The following is a 17882-nucleotide window of genomic DNA, read 5'->3' as shown; positions in this document are numbered from 1 at the left end:
TAGCTATTCTCATTATTATTATTATTATTATTATTATCATTATTATTATTTTGTTTTGTTTTTTAGGCAGTTGGGGTTAAGTGACTTGCCCAGGGTCACACAGCTAGTAAGTGTCAAGTGTTTGATCTGAGGTCAGATTTGAACTCAGCTCCTCCTGACTTCAGGGCCAGTGCTCTATCCACTGCGCCACCTAGCTGCCCCTATTATTTTTAAAAATACATGAAAGATCTGTGATTTTACTAAGCATAGGGAACTTCTAGTGTGAGAATGCCTTCTATCAAGGCAGAATGAAATTCACCCACAGCTTAGGAATAGACATGCAAATTAGAGACATCTTCACTCCAAATATTCACATGTACTATTTGTGCCTGACCTGTGGCAGAACTTTCCCAGATTATATTGGTCTCATCAGCCACAATTGGACCCCAGCATAGCAATGTGATTTTGGTCCTCTTCAAGAACAGAGGACAACAACGAACCTATCAGTAAGTCCCAAGGGTCACATAGCCAGTGTTAGAGGCTGGGTTTGAATCTAGGTCTTCCTGACTCAGAAGTCTGCCACTTCCTCCACCAGGATGTGAGGCTTCTAGAATCCTAATTCATCTAACTGAAGCAGACAGCTAAGTAGCATAGTGGATAGAGCAAACAATCAAGAGCCCTTTCAGTCAAAAGGTACTTGAGGACCTACAGGGCCACATGTGGCCTCAAGGCCACAGGTTCCCCACTCCTGGGATAGAGTAATGAACTTGAAGTGAGGAAGACCTGAGTTCAAATCCTGCTTCAGACACTTATTAGCTACGTGGCCCTGGCAAGCCACTGATTATCTCTCAGTTTTAGCTTCCTTATCTGTAAAATAAAGATAACAGCACTTATTTTACTGGGTTGTTATAAAGCTCAAATGAGATTTTTTATGCACATACACACATATTCACATCTTATATATATATATAATATATATATACATATACATGTATGTATATTAGTGCTTTGCAAACCTTGTGGCGCTAAATAATGCCAATTATTATTGTAATAAGCATTTATTAAGCCCTATTTTGTGCCAAGAATACATCATTGGGTACTTCCTACTTTTAAAATTATGTTAACATCATCTAACATGAATTCAGATACTATAAAGATACAGTGAAAGTGTTTGCAGAATTCTGCAGGAGCAATTTTAGTGGACTAAAGGGCAAGGACTCCTAAGGGAGCCCAAAGGAATATCAGGTACTTCGGGAACCAAACACTGTAAGAATAGCAGAAATTAGTTTGTAATGGGCAGCTCTGAAGCGATGAGAGCAGCTCCCTCCCTCCTGCCCACTCCCCACCAAACAGGACAAGTTGAAGGCACGTGTGCAAGAGCAGACATGGAGCAGTCAGAGCGGTCAGTGGCCAGCCACAAGGAGAATAGGAAAAGAGGCTGGGGAAACTGACCGTACTGCAGAAAGACACTGTGAAATGCAGAACTGAGTTTGGAGATGAGAAGACCCCAAAAGAGATTAGGAGAGCCCACCAGAGCAGTGCTGAGTTAAGCTGACCATAGGAGAAGCAAGCAAGAAGCAAGTATTGCTGTTTCTTTACTGAGGCTTCGAGTCTATTCACTAAGTACGAGACTGCATCGTAGAGACGGTGCTGACCTTCACGAGGGGGGGGAAGCTCACCAGAAACGGCTTATATTTTTATTTCCCTTTCTGTACAGTTTTGGTCTCTAACCAACCTATTCTTTGTCTAAGATTTTATCAGCTCCAGAGCAGAAGGGTTCTTAAGAGATATATAAGCCAAATTACAGAGCTTCCAGGGTTTCAGCCTGGAAAGTCAAAGCCCACATCTGCCATTTACTACCTCTACGACCTCAGGCAAGTCACTTAACCTGTCTAAGCCTCTGTTTACTCATCTGAAAAAGAGGGGATTGGACTAAATGACCTTTGCAGTGCCTTCCAACTCTCTATCTATGGTTCAGTGAATATTAAGAGAGAGGAGCTCCCAAGACTAACCCAGTCTGTATGTGCTCAGTGAGTCTGGGCAATGGATTATGGCATAGGTCAACTTTTTCTACTTTTTGCTCTTATTGTGCAAAGGCTGGTTTTCCTGAAATGAAATACTTAAATATAAGTTCTAAAAGTTAAAATTATATAGCATCTCATTTTCAAGAATCTTCAAAACATTATTCAGACCAGCCAACCAATTCAGTTAAACCTGATTTCACAATAGCATTTCATAAAATCTAATATGTGGTTTATAGTCCAATGCAAACACCAAAAACAGTGTTCGATTTTTATAACTAAGAAAGAAAACATATGCTGGCAACATTCCCTCTCCTAACAGACAGGGAAACGTTTCAAATTCTCAATTTATATAAGGATTGAACTGAAGATGGATCAAACAGATTTCATTAAAATCTCAATCATCTGAGCATGCCCAGTAACACCTGCATGGGAGAGGAGAAAATGTTTTGGCTTTTTTTGGGGGGTGGAGGGCAGGGCGAGAAAGAGAAGAAAGATCATTTTTTTTTTTTGGCACTGAATATTCTAGCTATTATTCTACTTTAAAAATTTTAAGGGTAAAATGAGAGGGCTGAACTAAAACTTTAAAATGTCTTCCAGCTCCAATAATTTAAGAGCATATGAGTAATAACTAATATGTTTTTGCCAGAAGGTCATTCATTAATGAGAATTTCAAGGTTTTGTGTATAAATTCTGAATGGGCCATTCAATAAGTATAAGTTCATTTCAAAGATCTACCTACAAAATCTAGGGTTGTAGGGCAGTTACTTTCCTTAGGCTAAAAGAGAAATCTCAAGATTTCCTAAGTATGACAATCAAGTGGTCTGAATTCAAGGGGAAAAATGGTTCTTCAAAATCAATATCCCCATTTGATCTGGAAAGTATTCATTTATATAAAATTACATCATCATAAAACTATGACTACACAGCTCTTATCCTGGCACGACAGCCCACATCAAAAGAGTGCCTCCTCTTCACAAATAGTATAGGACAAGGTGACTCTTCAAAAATTCTGTCTTGGGAGCCCAGAATTTTAAAACTAAGTCAATTGCATAGGTTCCTTGGTTGTAAGTTAACACTACTTTGTAATAAACATACTGAAAAAAATCTCCAGAATTACCATTTTTCATAAGTATAAGAAAATAATTCTTTCTTGTCCCTTCACCTTCTCACATCAGAATCAAGGGATACAGTAGTATTTTGAAGTATTAAAAAATGGATAAAATTCAAAATATACATTTAATGAAGTTTTCCCCATAAGGTAGTTTGTCCTAACGCCATGGCTGATAGTAGTTTGATGACATTTTTGACAACATGCTTCTAGATCATACTTTCTGGTTAGGTGCTTTGTAACGCCCCATCCATTTTAATGCATCTTGCCCTGCAGGGAGGTACAGTCCTAACAAATCAGTGTCTCCTCTCCCCCCAATTTCCCATTATTTTTTCTATATACATTTTAAATATAATTAAAAGGTACAGCCAGCTACTCAAGCATGTAGTAGAAACAAATAGATGGGAAAATAAAGAAGATAGGAAACTATAAATAGGTACCTAATGCCAATAATTATCATTTTCAATATGGTTTTTTAAAAAAGTTTTATGTTAACTGGGTTGCAATAGATATTTTGTGAAAATACATCATTTATGGGAAAATGGAAAACTAATAGGATTTTTAAAACATTTTCTCTATCATTAGCTTACAAATATTAGTGCCTGATGGCTTTGGTCATTTGTATTAAAATAAAAATTTTCTTGTGGGAAGGGAAACTTACATCCCTTGGGACACAGTCTACCACTTTGGCATGTCCCAAGCAGATCACGTTGCCTATTGTGACCACACAGTAAATGTTAAAATAACAATAATAATTGTACTCTCTTGAGAGCTAGTGGTGGCCATCTCTGAGGCTGCCAAACAATTTTTTTTTTTAAAGTAAGAGAGGAAAAAAGGGAGGTAGGAGGATGGCTAGAAGAATAGAGAGGAAAATCTAAACAGTACAAGGAATTCCTTAGGTTAAGTGGACTTTTAAAAGGCTAAAAAAAATAAAAAGACTCAGAAAAATATAATTACCTGTAGGTATAAGAGAATAGGAAAACACAACCACCTAAACAATCCCCCAATAAAAGTTTAACATTTATCTAACTGGGCAAATGCAAAGTTTCCCTACTTGTTACACTTCAATATCCCAGATATGGTTTTTAGAGTTCTAAAGAATATTCAGTTGCTCCCTTCAGTAAATTAACCTGATGTTTTTCAAATGTGTTATCTTTCCTTGTATTTAACCCAAATCTCTACAGCTAGAATTTTAGTTTATTTCATTTTATAGTTTCTGGAAAATATAGAAAACAACTGTCACATTAAATAACATGAAGACCAGTAAGTTTATTCCTTATTCCTTTTCTTACATGCATCACCCTGGTTTATTTATATTTTCCAATCTTTACTCATTTCTGAATCTCTTTTTGAACCATGAACAAATCCTGTTTCATTTTTAAGTGTTCCCTAACTGGGCACAATACCCTAGGGCAATGTTTCTCAAAATTTTTACAGAGGCAAAGCCCTTCATTGAAAAAAAACAAACAGAAAAACAAAAACAAAAACAAAAATTAACTCTTCAACAGAAAAATTTTCAACGCTATTAAAATGAATGTTGCAAATGAAATAAATAACAAAACAGTTTGCTATGTGTCCCTGTCTGCCATTATAACTTGAAGGAACTCCTTGGATCACTTTGTAACACCTCTAGGTAACAGAATTTGAGAAACATTGTTGTAAGGATCAGTGATGAACACTATGAGATTACCTTGAAGGCTATACTCCTACTTTTAAAAAATATTTATCCTCCCACTTATAAATCCCACAGTTCATACCTTAACAATTTAGATTTATGTTGTGATCTGTGATATCTGTCTTCAAGCATCTGAATGACAGTCATGAGGAAGAAGCATTAGACTTGATAGGACCATCGATATAGAGTTGGAGGAAAGCTCAGATGTCTTATAGTTCAAACCCCTTAATTTTACAGATGAGATAGGCGAGGCCAGAGAAGTACAGATGTTTTTCCAATGCCATACTAAAGTAGTAAGAGACTGAACTGGGATTTGAACTCATCCAAATCCAGTCATTCTTTCCACTTTTATCATTCTCAGTGAGATTCAAGTAGGGCAGAACTTGGGATAATGAGAGAGACGATTTGGGTTCTATGTATGGAAATACCGCCTGACGATTAGAACCACCTAAAAATAGGGCAGGTGCAGTAGGAGAGAGTACCCTATCTCTGGAGGTCTTCACAAAAAAGTTGGACGACCACTTACTAGGTATGTTGTAGAGGAATCTCCTATTCAGGTATAAATAGATTAGACTAAATGGATAGTCTCTGAGGTCCCTTCCAACTTTGAAATTCTGTACAGTGACAGACTCCTAAGTAATTTTCTGTGGTTTTCCATTAGCTTGTCATTTTTCATGTTACACATATGCAGTCTGAATTGCTTTCTTACATGAACCATTCTTTACCTGGTTCATTCTATTTATTTATTCTGCAGTTCATTAAGATAATTTAACATATCAATCCTAACTTACAAAAAAAAGTATTACATATTGGTCCAATTATTCTAAAAAATAATTTAGAATTATGTGAGAAAAGTCACTAAAATTTTAATACTTTTGACATAACAATTGCATTATTTTTCCATTATACCCCAAAGAGGTCAAACAGAAAGATCCTACATATACCAAAATATTCATAGAAACACTTTTTGAGATAGCAAAAAACTGAGTGTCCATTGACTAGAGCAAGGGTTAGCAAACCACAGCCCTTGGGTCAATTCTAGCCACCGCTCATTTTTGTATAACCCTTGAACTAAGAATGGTTTTTACATTTTGAAATACAATAAAACTTTATTTAAAAATGTAAGAAATATTCCCAGCTGAGATTTAGCCCTCAGGCAGTAGTTTGCCTAAAGCTGGAGTCGAGAATAGCTGAACAAATCATGGTATAGGACTTTAATGGAATATTATTGTGTCATAAGAAATTTTGAATAGGAGATATTCGGAAAAACATGGAAAAATTTGTGTGAACTGATGAAGGGCCAAGAAAGCAGAACCAGGAGAACATACACAATCACTAAAACAATGCAAATTAAGACAACACTAAGAGACACCTACACCTCAGTTTAGATGGAATGCCGCATTGGCCATTGGCATGGGAGAATGGATAATGAAACCCAGTTCCCTCTTCTCCATAAAGAGGTGGGGCCTGTTGTTACAGAGTGTTTCATGTGCTATCAGATGAGCTGCATTAATATTTTTAAGGCAGGGCTACGTTGAGGAGGAACATTCTTGGGAAATGACCGTGTTATGTTTTTTTAAAAAAAAGGGCATCAATAATTTCATTTTCAAGTGTGACATACTTAGTGTCACCCACAAATTAGATGAACATGTCCTCTATTGTAGCATACTTTCTGAACTGTCCTGGCCCAAACTTATCTCTTCTGCCCTTGAACTTGTGCAGTATTTACTGTTTGTACCACTTATTTGGCTCTTAATATTCTACTTTGTATTACTATTTATCTTTTTATGATTATGTCTTATCTCCCCAACTACTTTATGAATTCCTTGAATTTTGGAGTATCCACATTGCCTTGTACATAATACATAATGAACAAATCCTTGTTGTTGACTGTGATTATGTTCCAGGTTGTTGATGGAATATTTTAAGCAGAAGCAGATCCTATGAAGAATGCATCCGCCATTAGGTAGGCAAAGTTTAACAACAGCTCCGAATCTTATTCTCCAATCAGGGCATCCCTATTCTCAGGTGTACATGTGTCCTAGAAGAGTGCTTCTTAATGTTTTCTTTCCTTCTGCTATTCATTTTAGTTGGTAAAAGGCTTCATAAATACCTAGTGCACTTGATGTCAACAACCTTTACTCCACCCTCCAAAAACCTTTCATGAGGATTAAAATAATTACAATATTTTGATAGGGGTAATTAAAATAATTATACTACTTTGATAAAGGTGATAAAGATTTTATTTATTCTTCAAATATAATATCTTTCAGTCCTGATTCAGTTCCTGCTCTGTGTGGTATGGTATAAAGAACACAGAATTCCAAGATAAAAGATCCAAGGTGAAATTCTAGTTCTGCTACCTAACACCTAGGTGGCCTTGAAAAAGGGACTTCATGCCCAAGTACCTCAGTTTCCTCATGTGAAAAATGAGGCGGTTGACTGAAATAATTTTTGAGATTTCTTTGAGCTCTAACTCCTATAATTGGATGAAATTCTGGCTGGAATGTGATTTCTAGCAAAGTATTCACAGAAAAATTCTACTGGAACAAAATAATTGGGATATCCCAAAGAATATTTCACAGGTGTTAAGTCCACTTCCACTAAACATAAAATGTGAAACCTGGATTTACACTGAGTCAGATTTGGTCATTATTTCTTAATAAGATTCAAACTAGAATTTCTTTTAAATAACAAGCTCCTTGAGTATATTTAAAATGTTTTGTTTTATTAAAAAGTCAACTGACGTACAACTTGTTAAAGACTCATTCATTGGGTAAGATCAGTTATGCCTAAGGTTTTAACTGTAATTCTTGTCAAGAACAAAAGACCAGACGGGTTTAATCTTATAAACATTAATGTAACAAGACAATGATAATAATACTAGCTAGCATTTGCATAACGCCTACTATGTCCCAGGCTCTGTGCTAAGTGCTTTACAAAGACAATCTCATTTGATCCTCAAAATAATACTGCGAGGAAAATGTTAATATTATCCCCATTTTTACAGTTGAGGAAACTGAGGCAAACATAAGGTAAGTGACTTGCTCAAGGTGACAGCTAATAAATTTGTGAGGATCACATTTGAACTCAGGTCTTCCTGACTCCAGGTCCTGGGCCACTTAGCTGCCTATATATAGTTCACAGACTACCTTTGTGAGACCCTGCACATTACTCCTCCACTGATAAAGCACACTTTGAAAAACTTGGTTCTAAATCTGGGTTGACCAAGACAGCCCTAATCTGGGCTTGGAACTGGAAATCTGTCTGTGCTTTCCTCCTAAGGCTGAGTAGCCACTTTGTACTGCTATCTGTGTCAAAAGATCAATGTGAAGATTCTAGTGAATCACTACATATTTTGTAAATGGACTAAATCAAGGACTATAGAACGAGTAAGAGAGTCAAAGGAAACAGACTTAGGTGTTTTATTTTGAATGTATGAGTATATAATTAAAATAAAACATTACCAAAATGTGCTTTTAAAACAATTCAATGATTTAATTATATTGTTGTGGAGAAATCAAGTACAGATCACATCTTATCCTTTATAACTTAACTTTTCCCCCCCCAGATCTGTGATTTCAATAGTGTAGAAAGCTCAGTAAGGAACTTCTAACAATAAAGACTGACACTTCTATAATCTTAGAGAGTAGCCTGGGGGACTGAGGTGTTAAGTGATTTGCTCAAGATCACAGAGTCCAGGAAGTGTCACACTTGCATCCAGGTCGTCCTGACTCCTTAGGCCAGATCTCTATAACACCATGGCTATTTCTCATATAATAATTCTCTCTCTCTCCCCACACATACATACACATATACACACACACAGAGTTAAAATCTGATATAAAATGTCAACATTGCCAAGAAATAAATTTTATAAAGCATTTCTCCCCTCATTTTTAAGGTTTATGTGTTTTAATACAAAAAAAATACCCCCTAATGTCCTAACAGCCCTTAATGAGGACACTAGCCTATAGTAAATTATTTTGTTAAATTGGGAATACAGTTGTCAAAAATAAATAATTAATTTGCTTACTGTTATTCAGATAGCTACATGCCAGGGCTAACATCTTAACTTGTGTTAAGATCTCATAAAAACAGAATTAGCAACTTAATTACGATTCTACATATGCTTCAATTGTTTATTTTAAATACTCGTTTGTACTAATATTCTGCCTTAACTGTAATAATGAGGAATTATTAGAGAATAAGGAACAACTTATAATTGTTTTGGTCAAAAGAAAAATTGCTGTAACTACTGCACTTACTAATGGCTGTTTCCTAGTTGGGGGCATAAATCTAATCTCAGTTTTTAGTCATACATATATATGTATATATAGGGCAGTTAGGTGGTACAGTGGATGGGGTGCTGGGCCTAGAGTCAGGAAGACTGGAGTTCAAATGTGGTCTCAGATACTTACTAGCCATGTAATCCTGGGCAAGTCACTTAACCCTGTTTGCCTCAGTTTTCTCATCTGTAAAAATGAGCTGCAGAAGGAAATGGCAAACCACTGTAGTATCTTTGCCAAGAAAACCCTAAATGGGGTCAAAAAGAGTCAGACATAACTGAACCAACTGAACAACAACAGTATGTACATGCGTATATGTGTATGTATGTATGTATGTATGTATGTATGTGTCTGTGTCTTCAATGATTAGACTCATATAGACCCAGGTCAGGTATGGAAATTTAGTCATTTGCACATGACTATACCTATCTACAAACACCTGAATGGCACCCCCCCCCCCCACTATGAAGAACATCTAAGAATTTTAAAATGATAAGAGCTACAAAAACATGAAAAAAATGTCCCCAAGTGGGAATTTTCTACCTAGTAATTAAAGCTAATTTCTAAAATCCTTAGTGTTTAACAAGTGCTTTCTAAAGCATTAGTTTTCTTTAATCAATCAATAAACATTTTAAATAAATAAATAGAAAGGGAAGTAATTCTTGCCCTCAAGGAGCCTATATACAGGGGAGAGGAGAAAGGGGAGAAAGAAATATACTTTCTGCATTATATGAGGGTAGGTGTATTTATTTACGTACAAGTATATAAAGTAGAAGTATATACAAAATATACAGTCAATAATCAATAAACATTTATTAAGACCTACTATGTATCAGGCACTGTGCTAAGCACTGGGCATACAAAAAGAGTTAAAAGCCATATCCTGCCCTCAAGAAGCTCACAATCCAATGGACTTAAGACTTGGCCTAGGAGGTATACTCACAGGGAGGGGGTGGGATGTGTATGATGATCCAGCAAACAAGACTGGGAAGAAGCAATTAGTCAGGTCAGAGAACAACCCATAGGCAAAATATCCAAAAAGAGAAAGATGGGAGCCAAGTGGAGCCAATGAGAGTTAAATAGGTTTTTTTCTAGAAGTCCGGCTGTGAACAGCAAAGAGATGTAGAAGGATAGCTAGAGGAAATGGTAAGATGAAATAGGAGTTTTTTAAGGATGGGGAGAAATAGGCTTATTTGTTGACTCTAGGGTTTGAGCCAGTAAAAAAGGAAAAGATGACTGTCCTAAATAATCTGCCAGAGGGGATGGGAGGGGAAGGAATTAAGTTTACCTCTAGGGAAGTCGGCCTTCATCAGAAGAGCTAGCCGCTCTTTGTCAGAGATGGGGGTAAAGGATAGAAAAGAGGAATGATGTCAAGGATGGGGAAGGGAAGAACAGAACATTGATGGTAAAAGACCTCTATCTATTTTCTCAGTAAAGTATAAACTGAGATCCTCAGGTCAAAGGGTAAGAGGAGGAAATAGGTAGTACAGGAAGCTTGAAGAAAGAAGAAAAGGCTTGAAATAGCCATTATGGGAAGTCAATTGGAGAGAAGAAAGAGAACTGCCTTGCTTCAATTGAGATTGGATAACCTAAATTTGTAGTGGCTTGCTCAACACAGATGTGTGACGTCCTCTATCCCTATTCAGCTACCCATGAAGAGGAAAAGAAGGAGGAGGTGGATTTTGGGAGCAATTCAAAACTGAGGTTTGGCAAAACTTTAGTAGGAGTTGAAAAAGGACAGGTATGTGTCAAGGGTGGATTTAAGAGTAAGGGAGAGTATAATGTGACTCATTCAACAAGATCAAGACTGGTCAGAGTAGGGGTACTGTGGGAAGTACTGAGGGGTGAAGGGCACATTGCAAACAACAGGTTAGGGGAAAAGATGGAATAACAGAAGGTCATGATTGGATTAAAGAATTTAGGAATTCTTGATCATGAAAGTGGAACAATTTGAGTAATGGTGAGATCAAGGTTGTGACTGTCCGTAAGTATGGCTAAGGTACAGTAACAGAACAGGTGGAAAGAATGTTTGAATGGATATCAACATGAATGTGAAGCACCTCAACCCTAAAAAAAAAAAAAATAAGGGCAGAGGTTGAGATAGAGAGGAAGATGGAGCTATTTATAGTAAAACTGAGTTAATTTGACACTTGGATTGCTATTTTCACCTTTCAATACACAAACACTTCAATTAATTTTCAAACACATTAATGGTTCTCTGTATTTGGGCCCGCTAAATATGGAAATGTCTAGATAAACAGGTACATGTCCACATATTGACAATAACTGTATGTATGCCCATACCTAGAGATATCTGTGTATATGTATATTATATGTATGCATATATGTATGCAACACATAATAAATATATAGTAAACACCAAGAGGTACAACCCAAGTTGCCCAATACCTGATGCACAGAAGTTCTATACACACTGACAGCCAGTTGTTCTTCCCTCTACTCCAAGGTCACAACCAAGCTGTCCTGGCCTGCTAGTGCCACTTCAAGGCCAGGGTGGAGAACTGCCTTATCTCGCAGCTTAAGCCCCACTCTCATCTTAGACCACCCTTTTCCTTTTCCTCCTTTGAAATCTCCCACCTTGGTTAATTCTACCTCAGGTGAACTCCCTCTCACACAAATCTTACTTTAATAGTACCCTCTCTCCTAACTCCTACTCTGTTACCTCAGGAAAATTTCCTTTTCTTTTTTCTTTGATCCATTTATGAGCCCCAAATGACCCTAATTATGGCTCATAAGCCTAGGAATAATGTTTGTGATTTGACATTAATTTTAGGCGGAAATAGGCATAACAAGTATTTCCATTCTCTTTTTATCTTCCTCTAAAACTACTGTCCTTCAAACACCAGCATTTGTAAGAAATAAAAATGTTTTCTCCTTTAACTCTACTTTTCTGTTTTATTTAATCATCTGAGCTGCAAGAATACTATTTTCTACAACTTTTCTTTACAAATCTGCAGTATTTCTGTCATATTATAGATTAAAATGACCTTTGCATGACAGCCTAGATACTTCTATTCATAAACGTTTCTAATGGAAATGACATTGTGAGTTTCCAAAATCCAACTTATAACAGAATTTTCAGGATATAATACATTGATAAATTAGGAAAATGCTTAGAATTCTCAAAATCTAAATATGTAACAGCTTGTAGTACTGGAAATATACTAATTTAACACCAGTCTGAAAACTATGAAGGTATGTGGCAAGTTTACGGCCAATCTAAAGAAGGGGTGTGTATGGGAAATACTTCAAGGAAGTGAGAATACTTTTGTGATAATATCACTCATTTATTTCCTTTTAACTTTCAGTGAAAGCTATGACCCCGCCCCCAATCCAAAAACCAGATGAGTTTCTTGTATCATCAGCAGGTGTGGAAAAAAAAACAAAAAAAACCCCACAAACCCAACAACAACAATAACAGCCTATTTTATAGGCTTCTTCCTGTACATATAAAGGAAATATTAAAAGTACAAGCAAGTTATCATTTTAGTCAAACTACTTTTAATATGCTTATGAAAATACCATCCAACTTTGATAGCTAAATAGCTCTCTCTTTCTTTAAAGTTCCTCTTGAATTCATACCTAAATAATGTTTCTTGCTAACTCTATGATTCCATGGCAGAACTGGCAGAGAACTGACTAGCCTTTTGCCTACCACAGAACATCTTTATTTAATGACTCAGTTTTAACAGCTAAGAACATACACTTCCTTTCTTTCCCAACAGAATGACTGCATGCTATATTTATTCGTCCATGCCTTTTAAAAGATACATAATGTTAACATATAATTTCCTATTTTAAACATGCATAAATAGAGAAAGATTTATTGGAATTCTGGTAAATGTTTTAAGATTTCCTAACTCTCTTTTCTGCCATTTTCTTATAAATTCATAACTGTCCTCATATGATAATACTAATACTTATGGAAGGTACGAACATGAAGCTAAGATGTAGGTGAGACCCCAGATGAGACTTGGCAGAAAAAAAAGAGACCACTGGAATTTTTTATTATCTTGGCTTTGTAGTGTGTAACTGAAAAAAATGACATGTATAACTTTAGTGACTATTATATGACTCATTATATGGCATTTCTCATGGGTCTAACGATCATTTAGCATTTAAATAATATTGCTACTTTCCTACTGGTACTATCATCGTTATATGACATTTAAATTCTGAGGCAATGTTTTACTGTAATTTTTGCACTAATAATGAATTTTATCACATGATTTTAATATCAGCTTTGAATTAACTACAAATGACTGAAGGAAAACGATCAATTTCTACATTTTTAGGCAGACTAGAGAGAAAGATGAAAAATGATACACTGCAACTGTTTTATTTTTGGAAACCCTCTGTAAATAAAAACCCATTTCTAAAGTAAGATATTCCATGGCCTCAGAATAGTTGGTCATGATTCAAGTGCCTTAGGCAACAGAGAAGTATTGTTTGGTAGTTGTTTTTTTTTTTTAACCTCTCCTAGTAACAGCAGTTTACAAGACACAGAGGCAATAAGGTAATGCAGCATAGTAACTATAAATTGTATCTTAAAAGTGGATATTTAAGCAGTAATCTTAAGAGTTACAATGTTAACTATACTTCTTTATTGATCTAAATAAGAAGAGCTAACCGACTGATACTCACCCAGCCTCAGAGGAACATCCGGGCTTAAGCAAAGACTAACAGCCACATGGTGAGGTGCTGAAGACAGCTCTCTCCCAGTCCCAAAGTCCCTTAGATGGAGTAGTCTTTATCTTCCATTTAATAGATGTTGTCTTTTATTGCTGACACATGGCATAGAAAAGCAGTTCCACAATTCAGTCCTGACTTTGTCTTTTTGAAGATCAACTGTTACCAATGGAAAATGTTAGCAGAAAATGATCACTTGAACACTCACAGAGCAGCTGTAAATTTCCACTCTCCTTTGCCTGGACTCAGATTCCAAGCCTCCCTTGTCTCTTAATCTGTCACGGGCAGTTCTGTTTCTGGTCAAACCAGCTCTCTTGTGTACTCTCTCTCTCACTCTCTCTCTAATACTCATATATACACATACTTCACAGCCAGTTTAGCTCTTTCCCTTTCTTCCTCCCTCCCAAGTACAACGTCAGAGGAATGTGTGTAAAGCAAGGAAGCAAAATGATTACTCAGTTAAAAATAAAAACAAAAACAAAAACCACACCCCCCCAAAAAAACAAAACCCTACAGAACAAACCACAAATGCAACAAATTCACATTTGTTGCTTTGCATCCTTAGTGCTTAGCACATAGTAGGCACTTAATAAATGCTTGTTGATCATTTGTCCAAGTTCCCCTCATCATATTTTGGAGGGCTACTGCTATAATTAAATTATTATTTACCTTACGATCCTGCTGAGAATTTATACAAACATTTCTAATGATGATTTTTTTTATTAACAATGATAATCAAATATATTTGGGTATTAATTCTTTAGAGGAAGATGCTATTCTTGATCATAATAATAAAGCTGAAAAAGTGCTAAAATGATTGTTATTTCTTCTTGAGAAAAACAAAATAAAAAAACACTGTAGCATCATTGTAGTATTTAGAATTTTATTTTTGACAAAAGCAATTTAAATGAAATAAAAAGTTTTTTAAATTTGCAGAATTGTTAACTATTTTTAAGACTAGATTTTCAGTTAAGGATAATAAGAAAAAAAATCACAGAAAGGATGTTGGAAACTAAATACCACTCCATTTAACTTTAAATAAGATATTACAGTTGGAAAAATATTTTCTTCTAGCACTAACTGGTTAGGATATACAACATCTTTTCAACGGGGATCATAAAGTCTGTCTTTAGATGTTTAACATACGTAGGCAACTAGATGGCAGCACTGATGGAGCACAGAACCTGAAATGTGGAAGTTTTTCTTTGTTGTTCAGTCATGTCCAGCGCTCTGTGACCCCCATTTGAGGTTTTCTTGGCAAAGATACTGGAGTGGTTTGCCATTTCCTCCTCCAGCCCATTTTACAGATGAAGAAACTGAGGCAAACAGAGTTAAGTGACTTGCCCATTGTCACACAACTAGTGTCTGAGGCTGGATTTTAACTCAGGTCTTCTTGACTCCAGACCCAGTTCTCTATCCACTGCGCCACCTAGCTAACCAAAATGGGGAATGCTTGAGTTTAGATGTGACCTCAGATACTTAATAGCTATATGATCCCTAGGCAAATAATTTAACCTTTATTTGCCTCTATTTACCTCCCAGGTTGTTGTGAGGACAAAACATGGTAATATTTGTAAAGTGCTTTGTAAACCTTAAAGTTCAATATAAAGGCTAACTATTTTTACATTAAAGTATACACAACATGATTCTTCATTAGTGCATACTGATAATACATTCAGTGGTACAATCTGAAATTGTGTATCTTATTGCAAAACTTGGAAAAAGGTGTGACATGGAAGGAAGAAGTGTCAATATATGTTTGTCAAATTTAAGAGATAAGGGAGCTAACATAGTGTTGAAATCTGGAAGTAACCATTGAAGCTACTGGTTAATTATATACATCTCCTGTGTAAGTAAACACAGCAGCCAGACCTTACTTTGGGTTTCATTCCTGTTCCTACCCAGTAGGTCCTCGCCCAACTAGCATTTTAGGTTTTCTAACTTCTACCATTCATCCTTTAGGTCCTATCTGACTTCTGGGGTGTCTAAGTTAGAGCCTTCAGAGACAGCAAATAGTCTATAATTATATTAAGTATCATTTTTATCTTATTCTCTAAAACTTCCAAGAATGTAAACTTCAGAACAGTACATGACCTTCATTTACAGAATGGGCTATAATCCCTATACCCAGTAAGTAAATAATAATTTTATCCTGGGTTCTATTTCCTAATTTCAACTAAATTTTAAATTAGTTGAAATTAGGAAACAGAATAATAGTAGTAATAATAATAATATAATAAATAATAATAATGATAGCTATATAGTCCTTATACAGTTATAGTAGTTATATAGTGCTTTAAGGTTCACAAAGAGCTTTCCATGTTAACTCATTCAATCCTTACAATTCAGCATTTATTAAGCATTTACTATGTATAAATATTCCTATTAAGAGATTAAAAAATGACATGAACTAGGGCCTGAAAGAAGGGAAGAATTTTAACCATCAGAGATGTGGAGGTGGTTCTTTACAATCCACTTTAGGTTCTACCCACTCCATGACTGCTCCCTGCCCCCCAAAGATGAACGATTTCCTCTTTCCTTGAATCTCAGTGTAATCTGACCTCTCTCACTCATTTAATCGTTTTCTAACCTGTCTTATAGTTATTTGTATGGCTAGTTCCTCAGTCTATTAGATTGTAAACTTCATGGGTAGGGATCACGTTGTTTTTATCTTTGCAGCCCTAGCACCTTGCACATAGGATGCTTTATAATTTGATCTGCATTTATTCTACTGCTTGAAAGCTATTTCCTGAATACATCTTGAATAAAGATTGTCTTATCCTTTCAACACATACATACAAATACAATGAAGGATATTGAAATTATGAGTTTTCTGGTTATTTGGGTTCTATATAATCAGAAGATTCCTGTTCTCTTATTGCTATATCTGATAAGCTAATACCCTTTTCCTCATTTACCGACAAAGAACATAGCCTTTCAAAACTCTGAAAATATCTTTAAAGCCCTATAACTATAAACCTGAGTGAATATTCCTGGCCTCTCCCTGCAGTGTTGTAGAGGATGGAGGGACTCTGTAACACAGCATCCATAGAAGGTGGGCTTTAAGGCCTGGGATAAGCAGCTTTGACCATGTAATTTCATGACCTGACCTTGTGTCAAGGGCCACCAGAGGAGCAAGCCTACAGGAAGGAAGAGCATTGCTTTTTTTCTATTACTTCGTCAACAATAGTGACCACCTCCTGGCACTGAGGTATGACAGCAGCTTTTAAGTAACAAGTATTATTAAGTAATTAATAAGTTCTAAGGAATTTAGACTCAATCCTAGCTCAAAATAGACTGAGAAACCATCTTGTTTATTTGCTCATACCTGAACAGGAATTTCTATCACAGCTAAATTTGTGTCTTTGAAACTTCTTGCCCAATGGTTAGCTCCCAGTTCTGCCAGCTGGGACCAATCAAAACAAATTTAATCCCTCTTCCACATGACATCCCTTCAAAAACCATAAGCAGAATTTGAAGAACTGAAGCAGGACAAATCTAGGTCAGAGCTAGAAGGAAAATGCTCCAATTCTTTCATCAGTGTAGATCATCTAATCTAATCATAACTTTTGATTCCTAAACTTTGAATAAAATACTTCAAAAAGCAATAGTCACATCAGGATCACTGACAGGACCAAAGTCAACATTCTTACTGAATACCATACTCTAAGGGTAGAGTGTTGTTTTGGATTCTCTGGAAGGTTTAATGGAGGATGGATAAAAGAAATAATAGGCAGGGTTTCTGTAAAAAAAAAAAAGGCACTTGAATTAGACCTGTGGTAGGGGAGGATGTCAACAGATGAAGACTGAGATGCATGTGTCAGGTACAGTTAGTCAGTCAACAGGCATTTATGGAACACCTACTATGTGCCTGGCAGTGTGCTACATGGTAGGGATACAAAGAAAGGCAAAAGATGGTTCCTGCCCTCTAGAAGCTTACGATCTAGTGGGGAAGACAACATGCAAACAAATATGAACAAGCTATATACAAGATAAATGGGAAATAATAAATAGAGGGAAGGTGCTTCAATTAAGAGGAAATACAAATATGAACAAGCTATATACAAGATAAATGGGAAATAATATATAGAGGGAAG

General features: G+C 36.0%; 1 protein-coding gene across 2 annotated transcripts in view; it reads right to left on the bottom strand.

Annotated features, from left to right (window-relative positions):
• The window catches only part of CAB39L (calcium binding protein 39 like), a 155905-nt gene that overhangs the window by 73294 nt on the left and 64729 nt on the right, over positions 1 to 17882 (bottom strand). The window contains exon 2 of one of the 2 annotated variants that reach the window (XM_027848329.1): positions 13741 to 13944. The exons of the other annotated variant lie outside the window; for it this stretch is intronic. The gene's annotated coding sequence lies outside the window, so the exon portion shown is untranslated. The remainder of the gene's footprint in view (positions 1 to 13740; positions 13945 to 17882) is intronic. 2 annotated transcript variants of the gene reach the window in all.

Source organism: Vombatus ursinus, unplaced genomic scaffold (assembly GCF_900497805.2).
Source record: "Vombatus ursinus unplaced genomic scaffold, bare-nosed wombat genome assembly UNPS02005659.1, whole genome shotgun sequence".
In the NCBI taxonomy this organism is placed as follows: domain Eukaryota; kingdom Metazoa; phylum Chordata; class Mammalia; order Diprotodontia; family Vombatidae; genus Vombatus; species Vombatus ursinus.
This window is presented reverse-complemented; position numbering and strand designations above follow the sequence as displayed.